The following is a 5,293-nucleotide window of genomic DNA, read 5'->3' on the forward strand; positions in this document are numbered from 1 at the left end:
AACTCCAAACTTCACCACAGAACAAGCAGAAAAGAAGTGTGTGACACTTCTTATTTGATGGGTTTCACCCTTAACAATTAAAATCTACCTGAATTTTAGTAAATAGTGTTAAAAAAATGAGTATGAGAGAATATATTAGTAACACTTGATAAGAACAAAATGCTGTGTTAGTCCTAATCTCTGGTAAAAAGGAAAAAATGACATAAAATTTCATAGTGGTACTATAAGTCATAATACAAATCAAATCCATAGAATAAAATTCTAAAAAAAAACACTTTTTAATTTGATGGCTGTGACACGGGAAAATGGAAACCTTTTTAGAGACAAAATGTGACTTTGTATCTGAAATTTTCTGCTCAAAATATGACTTCAAAGAAGTTGAGGAAGCACAAGGCTTTGTAGCTTCATTATTCCTAAAAACACAAGAACAAAAATTAACCAATAGATACCCACATTATTCTACACTTCTATTAGGCAATATATGCTCCAAGGGAAGAACCAATTGTCCAAATCCCATAAATATATGGATTAAGATGATTAAAATTGAAAAAAAATTGTGTTTCATTTACCTTTCTTACATACATCTATTCAATTAAGCATGATGAATTGAAAGACTTTACTAGATAAGACATATTCTAGAACAAGATCAAAAACCCTAAAATGGGTGGTAGCCTTGGCCTTGAATTGTCTTTTTATGGTAGCTGGATCAAACTTGGTTACCACTGCAAAATCAAACCAAGTTACATGCTTGTAATCCCATTTTGTTTATGATTTGACAACACCCAGAGAACCTAACCAAAATAGTTTCACAATCTAAACTGACAATTACATCAACTTGGTCCATTCAGTACATGGAAAATGGTAATCTAAAATCAAGAGAAGGGTATGCCAGCTTTGTTAAACACAAAAAGCAGGTATAGGAATTCCTGCAATGTGAACTTGGACGACCTCTTCTCTTCAAAATCTCCCTCTTTCAGAACACCCAAAATCTCTTTTACCTAGTCTTTGAAAATCTATTTTACTTAGTCTTCTATTAATTTTTCATGTTCCAATTCCAACATTTCCACACACTAAACCAAGTAGACTTAGAGTGTGATGAGGTAAAAGAGAATTTTAGAGAGTGTAATACTAGAACATGACAATCTTTGGGTATAATTTCAATCATAATTTATTTAGTATTTAAAGCATTGCAACTTTAAACAGCCCAACCCCTAGTCCCCTGCCCAAATTTCTAGTATTCACAATCTTATCTTTGACATGTCCTAAGGTTATAACAAGAGCTACCCAAACAAAACAAAAGTTGATCTCCAACATTAAATAAACAGAAACTAAATCAATTAATTGAAAATATTATTATGCATGGATACCTTTAAATCATATCACAATTCATTCAGCTTGGAATTTGAAATAAATTAACTGATATATGGTGTGATAAATAGCAAATGGAGCAGAGATTGCTAGCAAGGACAAGAAATCTCTAAGCAATGTCCAAGTATCCAACACTGGTGTAACATTAATTAGACTGTACAAATGGGAAAAAAATGTTCACTTCAATGATTCTTGGAACAGTGAGGAAAATATTTAAACATAGATACCTAGAAAAACCATTTTCCAGCCTCACCAGTCTCATAGTTTTTCAGTTTATACAGAATATTTACCGAATATTTCCGCCAGACAGGTTGCGAGATGTTCAGTGCAGACTTGTTCTTTGTGTAGCTGTTCTGTTTTGGTCAGTCTCGTGACAGTAGCCTAGGATTAAGTTAGGATTGATCTTTTGCAACTTTGTAAATATAAATGTCCTCTAATTAACCCCAGTGACCAAATAGTTTTTAATATCCTAGGGAATATTAGCGAATATAATGGCAGCCTGTGTCAAAGGAGGTCTCCAACAGAAAAGTGAATTCTGCTACTCCTAGTCTCTGGTAAAAAGAAAAGTCCTATACAATTATAAAACCCTCTCCATAATGCTGCGTTAGTCCATTAAATTTCTATAGGTAATTATTATTACAAGGAAAACATATTAAAACACTAGAAAATCCTTATATACCCAACGGTGTCCCTGGCTGCAACAAAATTACAGCCCTCAGAAGTCAGAACCAAAATAGGTATCAGTTCCCGCCCCTAAAAATGGAATTATTTTAGAATAAGTACATATACATGTATGCTAAGCAACATGTATCTAGCATCAAATTCATGGGCTTTTGGGGAACCCTTCAGCCCTTCACCTTCTTCTACTTCCTTTTCATCATGTCACGACTCAGTATATTTTATCATATACTCATAAACCTATATAATTAGCAATCAAAGCCCATGGAATAGAATCACCTCATGTTTGTACTTGTGTTAAAACTTGTTCAGAAAAAAAGAATCACATTTGAAATATAAAACCTATTACGATTAGCTTTTCAAAATCACATTCAATATATTTCTGCTACATCATTATTTCTAAGGGTTAAATATGTTTTGAATCCCTAATAAATATCTGATTTTTGTGTTTGCTCCCTAATAAAAAAATTACTTTGAGTTTCTAATAAAATAATATTTTTATTTTTTATCCTTAATACTTTTTTTTAGTCCCTGATAAATTAGAAAATTTTGTATTTGTTTCCTAATAAATTAACAAATTTTGTTTTAGTATGTATTAATAACAAATGAGAAATATTTATCATGAAAAAAAATAAAATTTGTTAATTTATTAGGGACTAAAAATAAGTGTCGAGAATAAAAAATAAATTTATTGTTTTATTAGAGACTCATCCCAAAATAAAAACTTATTAAAGAGCCACCAAAAATTAAAAAAGTAAATGAAAAACATTTCAAATCTTACTTTTGATTAAAAGGAGGCAGCGGGCAAAGGAAAAAAAAAAAAAAAACTTTCGAATGGGTAGTGGGAGTGAATGGAACGGTCATGAAATTTTAACACGCAAGTGATGATAAGGCAAGGAAGTTAATTTTAAACTTCCCTGTCAATATGAGTCCAATATAAATGAAATTGAACATTTACCCCAATATAAATAAAAATATATCAATAAAAATACAAAACATAGACAAGAACTTAATACATAATATGACAAAGGGTGAAAGCCAAAAGCGTAAACCTCATTATCATGATGAATGCGCATTGGTTCCAGACAAACATGCACCCTCTACGATGGGTGCAGCTGAAGAGGCCTCGCGCCAGTAATTCCAGCTCGAAGAAAGGGAAAAATGGAAATGAAAATTAGGTTAGAGAAATTGAAAATAGAGTAAGAATGTGAGTGTAAAAAGGCGCGACAAACAGGTGAAGTGGTCTCTGACGAAGTTGTTGGCGGCGTCTTCTGTGTTGAAGATGAGTTTTTCGGGGTGGAAGAGCTGTTTGGTTGCGCGGCGGACTTCGTCAATGACAGTGAGCTCGAGGTGGACAAACACGGTGCAGACTGGAGACATACTTCTCCGTCTCGAACAAACTGATCATGATCGACGAAGATGTATTATCATGGAATCTCTTATGTTTTATTATTTATTTTTTCATTGGTTGAACATAGATGCAATTAAAAATTGATTCTACATAACTATTAAATTATGATGTAAAGTTTAAAAATTACTAAAATAAATAAACTCAAAACTAAATGTTAAGATTAAAATTTGATAAAATATATATTTGACAAGAGACTTCAGAAATTTTAAACCAACAAAACAATCTAAAATATACCAAACTTGCACCATTGGATCCAATAACCAGCTTACAAAACATTTGAAGCATCCATGCAAATCCAAAGTACTAAATCATATCAACAACATCTGATTAAGGGATGAGTGCCAAAATTAAAAGAGCCTGCAACTTAAAAAAATGATAGTTGTGAATTAGAATGGGATCAAAATACACATTTTTTTTCAGAATATACACATTTTAGTTTATATATTAAATGGATGTTTAAATTAATTTGATATAAAATTACAATAATAATATTTTTGTTTAGAATTATTTTAAAATTAAAAATGTACTAAATATGTTGCTTGTTACATTTAAAATCTAATAACTAAATTTATAATTAATCTAAAAAAACAATACTTAGAAATACCTTTAATTTTATGCTATGTCAAAATCCTCATCCTCTACATTTTCATCTAGTTCATATTCTTCTTGGCCATTGTCATCATCAATATCAAGGTCATTTTCATCTAGTTCATATTCTTCTTGACAACTCTTCTTCCAATGCAACAATTTTCTTACTTAATCAGCATAATCCAGTAACACCATCCCTATTTAAAATCTCTTCATATTGGTTAACAAATTGTGCTTCTAAGTGTCCTCGTGTATCACTCAACTCATTGAGTTGATATGGTTCAAAGCCATCTTCATCGTCTTCACTTTACCCATAATGTACCAATTTTCCTTGTCACTATGTTTGACATGATAAACCAACCCAGGTTGACAACCTAAGACGAATGGATCATTTGCGTAATACAACCTTGTTAGATATACATTGATAAATCCATATTCATCTTTCTTATAACCTATGCCTTGATTTCGACTTTAAGAAGTAGCTTCAAACCAATCACATTTAAATAATATTATAGAGTTGTTTTTTAAATATCTTATTTCAATAATATTTCTAATAACTCCATATATAATAATCTGCATGTCTTGTCAACTTATCCCCTTTCACTATCACACCACTATTTTGGGTTTTTAAGTTTTTTTGGAGCATCTCTTGTTCGAAACTTAAAACCATTGAGAATGTATCCACTATGATAGAGCACTAAAAAATCTGGTCCGCTTGATAATGCTACTAGTTGTTTAATAATTCTTGCATAAGATAATTTGTGCAATCACATAACCTACATAAAAACATTGTATAAAAGATTATAATTTATAAAAATAAACACAGTTAATACCATAATTTAATTGTTATTAGTAGCCCTAAATATAAGACAAACAATAATCTTACTACCTCATGTTCAAACCATTTAGGGAATTTATCTTTGTGCCTCTTGTCCACATTCCTATGGTTTTCATTTCTCAACTTACTCATGTGCTCCTTACAAAGAGTATATAAAATATTAAGTATATTAAATTCATATAAATTGTAATTAATTTTTTTAGTAAAAACTAAGAGTGAAGATACTTGCTCAATCCAAGTCTAACTTCACAATTTTGAAATATGTAAAAATGAGCTTGCTGAATTTCAAAAGAGTTCATAGTTTTCCAGGTCCAATAGATCGACCATTGTTCTTAAACACTAACAAACCATTGCAATCATCACTTGCATGTTCCATATATTTAACTGCTCGATTCAATCTAGAATCCATA

Source organism: Glycine soja, chromosome 11 (assembly GCF_004193775.1).
Source record: "Glycine soja cultivar W05 chromosome 11, ASM419377v2, whole genome shotgun sequence".
Lineage (NCBI taxonomy): Eukaryota > Viridiplantae > Streptophyta > Magnoliopsida > Fabales > Fabaceae > Glycine > Glycine soja.